Source organism: Cebus imitator, unplaced genomic scaffold (assembly GCF_001604975.1).
Source record: "Cebus imitator isolate Cc_AM_T3 unplaced genomic scaffold, Cebus_imitator-1.0 Scaffold551, whole genome shotgun sequence".
In the NCBI taxonomy this organism is placed as follows: Eukaryota; Metazoa; Chordata; class Mammalia; order Primates; family Cebidae; genus Cebus; species Cebus imitator.
Window position 1 is genome coordinate 1189119 of NW_016107866.1, and position 14880 is coordinate 1203998.

The 14880-nt window shown below is 36.9% G+C and overlaps 1 long non-coding RNA gene across 1 annotated transcript in view; it reads left to right on the top strand.

The window, feature by feature from the left end:
- Positions 1-2147: 2147 nt before the first annotated feature.
- LOC108293855 overlaps positions 2148-14880 on the top strand; it is a 19009-nt gene continuing 6276 nt past the window's right edge. The window contains exons 1-2 of the long non-coding RNA XR_001820834.2: positions 2148-2261; positions 5240-5245. This is a non-coding gene — a long non-coding RNA (uncharacterized LOC108293855). The remainder of the gene's footprint in view (positions 2262-5239; positions 5246-14880) is intronic.

Below are 14880 nucleotides of genomic sequence, written 5' to 3' on the forward strand. Positions count from 1 at the left end.
AAAGCCTGCACCTTGGAGACAGATCTGTACATAAATTCCAACTGTGTGAACTTTGGCAATTCAATCAATGTCTTGAACATCATCATATCTACAAATTGTTCTCTACCACATGGGAGCTGGTGCAAGGATTGTCTTAAATGAGAGAAGCGAAGTATCTCATGTGGCATTTGGCACCTGATAGGAATTCAATAAATGGTAAATATCAACGTAATTTTGAATAGAATAATTAAGCAACCCTTTCCATTTATACCTACCCTCTCATAATCCACTCCCAATCACACACATGAATAAAAAGATTTCATGGTCTTTTATCTCTGCAATCTATATTAATTCTAAAACAAAAACATCTACATAAGCTAATGCACCCTGCTGCCTTAGCTACTTCCTGAAAACTAGCCAGGAAGTTAGCAGGTAAGTGTTCCTTTTAGGTCACCAGTTAATACAGGTGTTTTAGGTTCCTGGAAGCTTTGATCTCAGAGGAAAAACATTTCAGAGAATCTGAGAGAGCATCGGGTCAACCATAATGAGTCTGAGACCAGATGCTAGTCATAATTTTAGGCCAGCTGCTACCTCCTTTTGATTTTGAACAAAGACCTACCCTCTGAGAACATAGCTCTCCTTCAACCTAGGAATTGTTATCAGAGGGAACTATATGAAACTGATTTTGGCAAGATTTAAAAGTCATACTGGGATGTAGCATAACTGTAGTGAAATGAGGTCTTGGGTAAGATAGGGATTTGACAAAACAGTATTGAGAGAAGATAAATCTGAGACGTACACTTGGTCAATGATAAAGTTGTTAAGCTTGGAGAAACATAGTACTTTCAAATAAGACTCTCAGAACTTCAGTTAAGTTTTATCCCCACTTGACAGCATGCCGCAGTAGGTAACACCCAAGCACTAAAATCAAACAAACAAGTTTGAAGCTTACTTATGCTACATTCCAACTATGTGATTTTGGGCAATTTATGTCCATCATCTATGTTTTATTTTTCTCCTATTTAAATTGGTGGAGATAATAGCACCTATGGCATAGGATTACTGTGATCTTTTTTTTTGGAATTTTAGAATGATTTATTTTCCAAAATTCTTCTAAAAACCAACTTTCTCTTGGTATAACTTACATGCAACAAAACACACTCATGTTAAGAATAAGTACAGATTAAGTTTTATAAATGTATGCACCCATTTAATCATCAGTACAATCAAGACAGAACATTTCCATCAGCCCCCAAAGTTCCCTGATATCTATCCCTCTGCAGTCATTTCAAATTCCTTTTAATGCCTTTGTTTTACCAGAGTGTTAGTCTTTATCTTTGAACATGTGTAAAATTCTCAATTCATTTTTTGGTGGATAATGTACATGAAATTTGAGATACCACTTATATGGTCTGTTATACTAATTATCACTTCTGTCCGTCTCTATTTTCAGCGAGTTTTAAATGTTTCCATGTTTAATTGCTTTTTTATTATTTTATATATCTATATTTTATTGTACTTTAGGTTCTGGGGTACATGTGCAGAACATGTAGGATTGTTGCATAGGTACATACATGGCAATGTGACTTGCTGCCTCCATCTCCCTGTCACCCATATCTGGCATTTCTCCCCATGTTATCCCTCCACAACCTCCCTACCCCCTGCTGTCCCTTCCCTCATCCCCCGCAACAGACCCCAGTGTGTGATGCTTCCCTCCCTGTGTCCATATGTTCTCATTTTTCAATACCCACCTATGAGTGAGAACATGCAGTGTCTGATTTTCTGTTCTTGTGTCAGTTTGCTGAGAATGATGGTTTCCAGATTCATTCATGTCCCTACAAAGCTCACCGGGTCAGTGAATAAAGGATCAGAGTAGTGGTATTTCACTGGCAGCCGGCAAGGCCGGTGGACCGCCCCCCCCCCGCCCCCTCTCAGGGACAGGGGGCACCAGGGGCCTCCCACTTATTCTACACCTCTCATGTCTCTTCACCGTGCCAGACTAGAGTCAAGCTCAACAGGGTCTTCTTTCCCCGCTGATTCCGCCAAGCCCGTTCCCTTGGCTGTGGTTTCACTGGGTAGTAGGTAGGGACAGTGGGAATCTCCTTCATCCATTCATGTGCATCACTAATTAGATGACAAGGCATTTGACTACCTTAAGCGTGTCATAGTCATAGTTTCTCCCGCCATTTTCCCGCGCTTCATTGAATTTCTTCACTTTGACATTCAGAGCACTGGGCAGAAATCACATCGCGTCAACACCCGCCGCGGCCCTTCACGATGCTGTGATTATTAATTGAGCTGATAATATAAATTTCTTAACACTATGCCCGAAATGTAATAGGGCTCAATAGTGGCTATAGTTATCACATGGCAGATATTAGTATAGACAGAAAACCTAAATTCATTGTGACTTAAATAAAAAATAAATTTATTTTTCTTCCATATAAAATAAGTGTTGAGATAGGAAGCCTAGGGCTCTTCCTATTTTTTGTTCCATCATCTGAGCAGTTACAATTCATCTTCAAAGGAATTTAATCCAAAATGACTACAGAAGCCCCAACCATCACAGTTGGTGGCAAGGCAAAAAAAACAAAAGGAACTACTCCTAAATGTCTGCTCACTTTTCAGGCTCCTTCCCATTCTGTAACAACTTTCATCCAACATCTACTTACATCTCATTGGCCAGAGCCGAGTCAAGTCTTGTTACAAAGGGGGGATAGAGAATATAGTATTTTAGAAGTCCAATAAAAATTAGAGTTCTGTAAAAATGAAGTAGAAATGTGGATTTGATAGGAAACAAGCAGAATCTACCACAATATGCTATACTGGTTCTCACTTATCTTCAGTCTTTCACTGCGTTTACTAAATTGGCCATCTCTTTCTTCTATCTGGAATAATTATAAAGTACAGACCTTTTCTCCCTTGTGTTTTTTCTCCAAGGACCCCTCTATTATTCATCATCTCTATGAGGGGTGGTTCAAAAATTTAAATCTCTCAAGTCAGAAGTCAGATGAATCTTTCAAGACTCTTGAAATCTAGATAAGATTTGTTCATCAAGCCTGTAATCCCAGCACTTTGGGAGGCTGAGGGGAATGGATCATGAGATCAAGAGATGGAGACCATCCTGGCCAACATAGTGAAACACCGTCTCTACTAAAAGTTCAAAAAATTAGCCAGACGTGGTGGTACATGCCTGTAGTCCCAGCTACTGGGGAGGCTAAGGCAGGAGAATCGCTTGAAACCGGAAAATGGAAGTTGCAGTGAGCCGGGATTGCGCCACTGCTCTCCAGCCTGACAATAGAGTGAGACTCTGTCTCAAAAANAAAAAAAAAAAAAAAAGATTTGTTCAAATCCCAATTTCAAGATTCAAAGCCTTAACCAAGATTTCTGCCAACTTCCATGGCCTCTATTTTCCTGATGATGTTTGATTTGAAGCTTCTGTTACTCTGAGTACCCTCTTTTCTTGACTATTCCAACCCAGTTGTAACACCCAGAATTTTTTCGATGAAAAAAATGATAGGTACGTAGGTAGGTAGGCAGGTAGATAGATAGATAGATAGATAGATAGATAGATAGATAGATAGATAGATAGACAGATAGATAGAAAGACAGATCTACTGATGTTGATATAGCTCTAACTACCTGTCTACTCTCTCATGCAATATATTTATAAACAAAAATAGGTATGACTAGCAATCTGCAGAAAAACCAGAAATATGACAACAATTTCAAAGGTAATATTTCACATTCATCTTCTTAAAATGTCCATTACTTACCCCACAATGAGAAATCTCCACTAGCCATGTCACCATTACAGCCCCTTTCCATGTATCTCCTCTTTCTACTACCCTTTCCTCTCTTATCTCTAACCTTTTCATCTTGGAAGAAAAATGAATTCATCTCGTTTTTTACCTGGATTATTGAGATAGCCTCCTAACTGGTCTCTCTGCTTTCACTTTGCCTTCCTGCTCTCCACTTCCAGCATAGCAGCAGAAGGATCCTTTGAAAACTCATCATTTCACACCACTCTTCTTGTAGAATCTTTTAATAGAGTCTGATCACACTATGAGTAAATGCCAAAGTATTTACAGTTTGTCCTACATGACCTGGTCCCCTTGAAATTATCAAATGAAAGATTTAATATAACAGTTACCACTCCTGCCTTATTCACCAGCTTCAGCCACAAAGGCCTCCTCACTCAAAGACACTCCTCCCCAGAGTCATCTTCCTCTGTGCTTACAAAACTTTTCCCTCAAGTATTAATCTGCCTAGTTCTCACACTTTCTTCAGGTTTCTGCTCAATTGCCACCTCATGAAACCTTCCTAGACACTGGATTTTTATTTTACTTTAAGTTCTGGGATACATGTGAAGAATGTGCATGTTTGTTACATAGGTATCTTTTTTGAGAAGTATCTGCTCATATCTTTTGCCCACTTTTTGATGGGGTTGTTCTTTTCTTGTAAATTCCTTGTAGATTCTGGATATTAGACATTTGTCACATAGGTAGATTGCAAAAATGTTCTCCCATTCTGTAGGTTGCTTGTTCACACTGATGATAGTTTCTTTTGCTGTGCAGAAGCTCCTTAATTAGATCCCATTTGTCCATTTCTTTGCTTTTGTTGCAATTGCTTTTAGAGTTTTCATCATGAAGTCTTTGCCCATGCCTATGTCCTGAATGGTAATGTCTAGGTTTTCTTCTAGAGTTTTTATGGTTTGGGGTTTTACATTTAAGTCTTTAATCCATCTTAATTTCTGTATAGGTGTAAAGAAGGGGTGCAGTTTCTATTTTCCGCATATGGCTAGCCAGTTTTCCCAGCACCATTTACTAAATAGGGAATCATTTCCCCATTGCTTGTTTTTGTCAGGTTTGCGAAGATCAGATGGTTCTAGATATGTGGTGTTATTTCTGAGGTCTCTGTTCTGTTCTATTGGTCTATGTGTCTGTTTGATATCAGTACTATGCTGTTTTGGTTACTGTAGCCTAGTAGTATAGTTGGAAGTCAGGTAGTGTGATGCCTATAGTTTTGTTCTTTTTGCTTAGGTTCGTCTTGTCTATACTGGCTCTTTTTTGTTCCATATGAAATTTAAAGTAGTTTTTTCCAATTCTGTGAAGAACGTCAATGGTAGCTTGATGGGAAAAGCATTGAATCTATAAATTACGTTGGGCAGTATGGCCATTTTCACAATATTGATTCTTCCTATCCATGAGCATGGAAAATTTTTCCATTTGTTTGTGACATCTCTTATTTCCTTGAGCAGTGGTTTGTAGTTCTCCTTGAAGAGGTCCTTCACATCCCTTGTAAGCTGTATCCTTAGATATTTTATTCTCTTTGTAGCAATTGTGAATGGTAGTTTATTCATGATTTGGCTCTCTGCTTGTCCATTGTTGATGTATAGTAATGCTTGCGGTTTTTGCACATTGATTTTGTATCCTGAGACTTTACTGAAGTTGCTTATCACCTTAAGGAGTTTTTGGGCTGAGATGATGGAGTTTCTAGATACAGAATCATGTCATCTGCAGTGACAGTTTGACTTCCTCTCTTCCTATTAGAATATCCTTTCTTTCTGTCTCTTGCCTGATTGTCTGTGCCAGAACTTTCAATACTATGTTGAAAAGGAGTGATGAGAGTGATCGTCCTTGTCCTCTGCCAGTTTTCAAAGGGAATTCTTCTGGCTTTTGCTCATTCAATATGATATTGCCTATGGATCTGTCATAAATAGCTCTTATTATTTTGAGATATGTTCCATCAATACCTAGTTTATTGACAGCTTTTTACATGAAGGAATGTTGAATTTTATTAAAGGCCTTTTCTACATCTATTGAGATAATTATGTGGTTTCATCATTGGTTCTCTTTATGTGATGGTTCTATTTATATGTATGTTGAACCAGCCTTGCATACCTAGGATGAAGCCAACTTGATGGTGGTGGATGAGCTTTGTTTGATGTACTGCTGCATTTGGTTTGCCAGCATTTTATTGAGGATTTTTGCATTGATGTTCATCAAGGATATTGGCCTGAAGTTTTCTTTTTTTGTTTTGTCTCGGCCAGGTTATTTTATTAGGATGATGCTGGCCTCATAGAACGAGTTAGGGAAGAGTCCATCCTTTTAAATTTTTTGGAATAGTTTCAGAAGGAATAGTACAAGCTCCTTTTTTTACTCTGGTAGAATTCAGCTGTGAATCTCTCTGGTCCTGGGCTTTTTTTGTTCAGTAGTCTATTAATTACGGCCTGAATTTCAAAACTTGTTATTGGCCTCAACACCATTTTTATAATAGCAACGCTTTACCTCCCAATCATTCATCTACTTTCCCGCTTTGTTTCTCTGCAGAATACTTACCTCCTGACAGTCTTCATAACTTGTTTATATATTTGCTTACTTTCTCTACCATCTAGAATGTAAATCTCATGAAAGAAAGAACTATAGTCTGTTTTGATTACACCCTATCTTAAAAAACTCTGAAATACCATCAGTCCTCAATAAATATTCATTAAGTAAACTATAAAAGGAGTTTTTTCACAGACAGCATCTTAGCTATTATTTGTAGTGATAGGGTTTCTGCAGACATCCTCTTTACATCAATTGGTTTATTAAATTGTTTTTCCAAATCAACTCCTTAAAATGAATGCTTTGCCAGCTTTTAAGAAAACAACTTTCTGACATCTTTAAGCCAAGTTCCACATGCCTTTGTGGAGGCCATGGAGGAGCATGGCTCAGATTCCAATTCAAGTAAAAACCAGCTACAAGGAATATAGGTAGCTCATGACCTTCACCTTTAGGACTCACCACAACAGCACTCATGCAGAAGCCACATCTCCCTGGTTGCTCCCTGCCAGTGACCAAACACAACGGGAATACTAGTTCCAGGACATGCACGCTGAATGCAGGACTCCTCTGGTGGACAATCTTTTCTCTGGGGCTCCCATTGACTGTCCAAAACTTGTTCAAAACAGCACTGCAGTCAGGCTGTTCCTATCAATCCGCCTCTTTTCCCCTTCTCTTTTTACACGCATTGCATCTGCATCTGTTAGATTCCTTATGGACTCCTGCTCCCTCCCCCTGTATCTTTCATAGGCATTGTCTTAATGATTCTCTTATACTTCAGATTCTGTCTTGGTGATTGCTTCCCAGAGAACTTGGTCTGATGTAGTCTTTTAGACATTTCCATTTGGATACACTCTAGTCAGCTCAAATCCAGTATGTTCAAAACAAACTCAAGAGAGTCTCATGAAAGTTGGCCAAAAACACTGTGGATCAAGTTGAAACCATTTTAAACAGAGACCTGTTGTGGTGGGAAAAATGGCACAAAGATTTATTACATGTACTGAAAACTATCTCCTGGAACTAAGCATAGCAGCATCCCCAGACCAGAACACCGCTAGTCAGATTGAACTACTCTGGTGCCTGACTACTCAGATATGAAGATAATCTTCTAGATTTTGTACAAAAGGTCCCAGATACTTCAAGTAGCCATCTTTAAATATAATGACTTTAAATAATTTTACCCTAAAGTTTACCAAAAGTAATAGTAGAAAATTAAGTTTTAAAAGACCCAGTTTGGAATCATTTTACCCTGACATTTATTAACGTGAAATAAGAGTCAAAATTTACCTTTTTAAGGGCCCAGGCATTGCTTCTACATTTTGGTTCAAAAAAGATTATACAAGTAGTAAAGTATTTAAGCTGGTGAAATTTTTGTTCTTTTTTTTCTATTGTTTTTCTTCAGCCAGAGCTGTGACATATGGTTGATTTGTGTACTAAGTGGTTGAAACGGCATCAAGTTACTGTTTAAATGTTGCTAAAGCTTCAAGATAGACATTTTTACCTCTAGGTTAAAAGTACAGGAATTTCTGATGTCAGCTCATTCTATGTCACAATGGGACATCTCTTCTAAAAACGACATCAAAAGAGTAAAAATAAGATGGTGCTGTTTCACAGGAGCATGACAGCAATGGTATAGCTACATATCTCCCTGATGATTACAAGGGCTCTTTCCTTCAGATGTAAAATTTTCTTTTGGGTTTTGCTTTTTGGCTTCTGAAAAAATTGTTTCATCTGGAGAGGATATACCAATTCTACAAATACAAGGAACAAGAAAAAACAGGCTTCAGAAAAGTGTATAATCTTAAATATAAGGAACTTGGCTAATTTTGGAGAAAGCTGTAGAACATGTATAAAAGAAGTATGAGTAGCTGACTTGAAATAACTCTACATCAAATAGCTACATGTTAAGTATCTTTAAAACACTTGGACACTATTCAAAGGAAATACAGCTTTTAAATACACAAACTAGATTATGTTTTCAGCAACATTTATTTCTTGCATATACCATCCAATTTTGGTTTTGAGACAGGTTCTGTCCCTGTCATTCAGGCTGGAGTGCACTAGTGTGATCTCAGCTCACTGCAACTTCCACCTCCCAGACTCACATGATCCTCCCACTTCAGCCTTCTGAGTAGCGGGGACTACAGGTGTGTGCCATACTACACCCAGCTAATTTTTTGTACCTTTTGTAAAGATGGGGTTTCACAATGTTGCCCAGGCTGTTCTCAAACTCTTGGACTCAAGTGATTCACCCACCTCAGCCTCCCAAAGTGTTATGATTACCGGAGTGAGCCACCGCTCCCAGTCACTATCCCATTTTTCTTAACCTTCCCCAGTTACCTCCATTAGAATTCCCAATACCAATCAAAGTGATCTGAAGAATTTTGTCACCTATGATTCATATCTTAATAATTTTATGTCAATAAGAAGTTTTCATAATACTACTCAAAATTTTGCGACGATTTTTTTGATGGTAGAAAAGAAAAATTAACTCAGGCTGAAGCAAAGTTATGCTGTACTATTTTAGGAGCACTCTTTCTGACTCAATGAAAACAGAACTAAACACCTCACACTAAGTCCAATAATAGGAAATTTTTGGTCAAAGCCAGTAAAGAACAAGACTGGTCCAAATGGTATAGAGCCTTAGTGCCTAAAGTAGCTCCTGCTAAAGTTCACCATGGAAAACCTAAAACAACAGAACTGAAGTTGGGACATCTTTCACTAATAATATCACCTATAGTATTGGCAATTTTAATACTTGCAAATCCACTGTCAAAAATGTTAGTGCAACAAATTTGGTGAAAGTGTATAATCATTCAAATTCCTCTTTTTCCTTTTCTTTGTGTGTGTGCGTGTGTGTATGAGTATGTGTGTGTGAGACAAGGACTTATTCTGTCACTCAGGCTCGAGTGCTAGATTGCAGTGGTATGATCATAGCTCAATATAGTCTCAACTTCCTGGGCTCAAGCGATTCTCCCACCTCAGCCTCCCAAGTATCTGGGACTACAAGTATGTGTGTGCCACCACACCCAACTAATTTTTTTACTTATTTGTAGAGACCGGGACTCATTATGTTGCTGGTTTTGAAATCCTGGGCTCAAGTGATCATCTGGTACTTTTCAGCTGCGTAATGTTTACTCTTTAACCTCCTTTGAACAATGAAATCAGATTAATATAAGGCAAGCTCATAGAAATACAAAAATGTAAGCTATTTTTAGGACCAAGAATTGATTTAGAAAACCAAACATTTGTTACATCCTTCCTATATATTTGGATTTCTATCATGGACTCAATGTGAATTGGACTTCTGAGTTTTGTGGGATAATGGAATATTCCAAATATTGCAAAAGCATAGGAAGACTCACTCAGACAAACTACTGCCATGTGTCATTTCTTGCAGCAAATTTATTCACGTGTTACCTTGAGTTCTCTGTGGTCTGTCCTTAGCAGGACCAATCTGCAAAATAGATTTTGCTCTTAAAATCCAAAACCCATGCACTCATTATTTCTCTATACCCTTTTCTGTAATGAGACAGGTGCATCCCTGATTATTTACACAGACTGCCAGGAAAAGGGAATTGCAGACAGAGCCAGCATGTCTTTCCAGAGCTTCCTCAAGAATACTCATCATTGGCTGACCCCAGAGGTCTGGAAATGGGATGAGAGTGAGCAGAAGGAGAGCAATACAAACACAAGGTTAGATTCATGACCTGAGAAGATGGCTGACTATAGGCACCTGGCATTCGTCTCTCTCGCAAAACAAAAAGGCAATAAATAAACAACTAAACTTCAACTGAAGTGTCTGAGGAAGAGTGCTAGAGTAGAGCAAGGGAGTAGCGAGGTCCCTGCCGAACACACAGGCCCACCATGGCAGCACAAAGAGAGGAGTGAGGCATCCTGCCTCTAGCAACCCAACTCCCCCAACAAGATTGGCTCAGAGCTGACTAGGGCTTCCCCTTGTGGGGAAAAGGTTAGCAAAAGACACTCTACCACTCCATCTATAGGCCATTCAAAAGTCATGGTCAACAAAATAGGGTGACTACAGTCAACAATAATTTATTATACATTTAAAAATAACTAAAGGAGTCTAAATGGAATGTTCATAAAAGAAATGATAAATGCCTAAGGTGACAGATATCCCAATTATCCTCATATTATGCATTGTATGCCTGTATCAAAATATCTCATTTACCTCATAAATGTATATACTATGTGACCACATAAATTTAAAAATGTAAAAATGTTTCTGAATAAATAACTTGACACTAACAAACTCAAGTTTGTAACTTTTCTTAGCTTCTAAATAGATCAAGAAACAATCTCTTCGAACCTTAAAAACAAGCTGATTGTTTTGTTTTCTTTTCTATTTCCTATGAAAAGAGAAACATGATTTGAATGTTTAGACTTGTTTGAATAAAAATACAACCGTGACTTTTGAATGCTAAGACTCAGCATATTTAATTGGCTGAAGTCTAGGCAAATACTTCTTTTAGATAAACTATTTATTTTAAACTCCCTCTTGAGGAAATAATCCCATTTGAATTATTCTGAGGTGCGCAGAGAAAAAGAATATTTTCAACAGTATATTGTATTTGCCTCTGGCAATTTATTCTCTGCTTCTTCCAGAATTCTCACTAAGAGAAGAGGCAGTGCAACTGGTAGGTTTCCTGCTCTGGAGATTTAAGTGAAAATAAAAAGTAGATCATGAGTGAAGTCAATATGATGGATTCCTTCAAACTAAGTCTAAACCAAGCAATCTTTATTGAAAAACAATGGCCTATAGGGGAATGAAAAGACAAAGGTTATGAATATTTTCCAGGTGGAAAAACAGAACATTATTTTGAAAACCAAAATAATATAAGATTGGTAGTAAAGACTGATTCTATAAGGTAGTGGGAAAATTTTACATAGATGAGTTTCCTAATATAATGCAGATAAACTTATAATCATCCAGAATTAGATTCATTATTATTTATATTTTGACAATCAGAAAATAGTTATGTAGACACATGCAGAAACAGAATGACCTCTGTGCTTTAGATATTTTTTTGTCATAAGTTAGCATAACACATCCCTCAGATACAGTCATTTTCCTTCGCCCACTTGCTAACACACAACAATAGTTTGACGATGGCAATGATATTATTATTAACAGATTCTTTCAGCTACAAAGTGCAGAGTCTCATTCATGTGTCAATCCCCAGAGCAGTAGGATGGGATCAGCCCCTCTAATTACACATGGTGGGAGTCTGTTCTTGAAAGTAAAAGAGGAATTTCATACAAGAAAAAAGACAGAATTGTTAAGATTAAGTTAGTGGTTTTTTTCCTTCAACAATAAGTAAATACTCTTAATTGGTTGATTTTTCTATATTCAAGTTAATGTTATTTTGAAAAAATACTATATAGAAGTTTAAAAGGAACACACATTGTGTATATTTCTACAAGTATTTTAGAGCTCACTTGTCCATACCATTCTGGATAAAGGAACAAGCAAAGATTTCATGACAAAGACACCAAAAGCAATCCCAACGAAAGCAAAAATTAACAAATGGGATCTAATCAAACCTAAGCACTTGTGCACAGCAAAGAAAAAAAAAGTATCAACAGAGTAAACAAATGACCTACAGAATGGGAGAACATTTTTGCAACTATGCATCTGACAAAAGTCTAATGTCCAGCATCTATAAAGAACTTAGACAAATTTATAAGAGAAAAACAAACCACCCCATTAAAAAGTCGGCAAAGGACACAAACAGACACTTCTCAGAAGACAGGCATGTTGCCATAAGGCATATGGAAAAAAGCTCAATATCACTCATCATTAGAGAAATGCAAATCAAAATCACAAAGAAATACCATTTCATACCATTCACAGTACCTACTATTAAAAAGACAAGAAAACAGATGCTGGCAAAGCTGTGGAGAAAAGGAAGCCCTTATATACTGTTGATGGGAGTTTAAATTAGTTCAATCATTATGGAAAGCAGTATGGTGATTCCTCAAAGAGCTAAAAGCACAACTACCATTCAACCTAGCAACTCCATTATTGGGTATATACCCAGAAGAATATAAAGCATTCTACCATAGAGACACATGCATGTGAATGTTCATTGCAGCACTCTTTACAATACCAAAGACATGGAATCAACTTAATGCCCATCAATGACAGACTGGATAAAGAAAATGTGGTACATATATATCCTGGAATATTATATAGCCATGAAAAAGAACAAGATTATGTCTTTTGCAGGTACATTGATGGAACTACACGCTATCATCATCCTTTGCAAACTAACACAGAAACAGAAAATGAAATACTGCATGTTTTCACATGTAAATAGGAGCTAAATGATGTTAAGAACTTATACACAAAGAAAGAAACAACAGATACTGGGGTCTACCTGAGGAGAGAGGATGGAAGGAGGGAGAGGAGCAGAAAAGATAACTACTAGCTACTGAGCTTCATACCTGGGTAATGTAATAATATGTACAAAAAAACCCTTGTGACATGTGTTTATGTAACAAACCTTTACCTGTACTCCCAAAGGTAAAATAAATATTTTAAAAATAACTCACCCAACTAGACAATAAATTCTTCTAAAATAAAAGCATCCCCCATAAGATTGAAATAACAACATTAATAAGAAGTTACTTCTGAATAAAGTCAGTCATACCAGAAGATTAAAAATTCACAATAACATTAAGCGTTTTTTATTTGGAGTATTTTCTTCTTTTACATCTATGAAAAAGTTTTTAAAAAGCTTTTTTTTACAAAATCATTCATACTGTCACCATTTATAATACAGAAAATTTTAAAATTATCAAATTATAGTATAAGTAAAATGAAATTAATCATGAAATATATACATATTATTTTACAGAATTCCAGGTTAAGAAAACTAAATATTAACACATTGATTATAAAAATTTACCTTGCCCTGAAAAATATTTTTAAAATTTTTTAAATAAGGACAGATTTAAACATTTATGGGTGTTCATTTTCCTTCTCTCTCTCTCTCTCTTTCTCTCTCTCTCTCTCTCTGTAGGGGAGGGGGTGGGTATTATTTCTGATGCCTCTGTTCTGTTCCATTGGTCTATGTATCTGTTTTGGTACCAGTACCATGCTGTTTTGGTTGCTGTATACATGTAGCATAGTTTGAAGTCAGATAGCGTGATGCCTCCAGCTTTGTTCTTTTTGCTTAGGATTGTCTTAGCTATACGGGCTCTTTTCTGGTTCCACATGAAATTTAAAGTAGTTTTTTCTAATTCTGTGAAGAAAAACAATGGTAGCTTGACGGAATAGCCGTGAATCTGTGAATTACTTTGGGCAGTATGGCCATATTTACAATATTGAGTCTTCATATCCGTGAGCATGGAATGTTTTTCATTTGTTTGTGACAAATATTTTATTTATAAAACACAAGAAATAACAAGGATGAATGCTAGAAAAAGCAATAAAGAATTTCTGGAAAATATGTAACAAATGAGAATAAATTAATGGGCAAATCCAATGACTAAAAACCCATGACTACATACAACTGACAAAGGGAACTTCCAATCAAGGATGTTTTCCCAGCAGACCATAGAAATGGTGAGAACAAAACAGACACGGACTAGGGGAGCTGAAGAAAGGAGACGGCCATGGGATTCTACCAGGTAATTACTGAACAGCAGAATATGTGAGCATTTATCCCCAAGATAATATTCTAAATAAATTCTGAAGATGAAGTTCTAACTGACGATACATTTTGAGTAGGCACTGGCACCAGAAGAGCAGGCAGTATTTTTATAGCTGTTAATGTAAACCAGAAGCTTCCATGATTCCCCACCAAAAAAGCTACTTACCTATTTCACCAGGCTATATGCCATCTCCCCTCCCACCCACACATCAGAAGTTCAGCTCCTATAACAAAGATGGAATTCATTGTTTTACACACAAGATAGTTTTCAGGGATTCCTAGTCAGTTAAACAAGGTTAAATAAACACACAAGGAAGAACTATAACTCTCACTTAATGCTAGTGGAAGTGCCAATGGGTAAACCTGCTTTGAAAACAATTTGGTGGTAACTATACATTCTTCACCTCCTCCAGTCTATCTTCTACACTCTTTAAGAACCATCTTACTATTAAAACCATACTTAAATAGAACATAAAAGAAAGCAGAATTGAACTTTCACATCCAGAAATGATAAATCAGTAAGTTCAGATCAATTCTCTTTCTTAGATCAATTAGAAAAGCTGCAAAATATAAATTATGTTAAAATTATCTATATGAATGCATGAGAGAGCTAATATTGTAGTGAAGAATTATAGCCATGATCTACAACAGTCATATCCAAAAAATTAAACCCATTATTTGTGGTGGCTTGACCCCTGAAGGCATTTGCCAATTCCAGAAGAGATAGATGAGAAGGTAGGCAGTACTTTGGAAAGCCTGGAGTTAGAAGCCACAATCCACAATGGGATGGAGCTCTAATATGTTTGTTTCAGTGATGAAAGAAAGAAAAGAAAGAAAGAAAGAAAGAAAAGAAAGAAAGAAAGAAAGAAAGAAAGAAAGAAAGAAAGAAAGAAAGA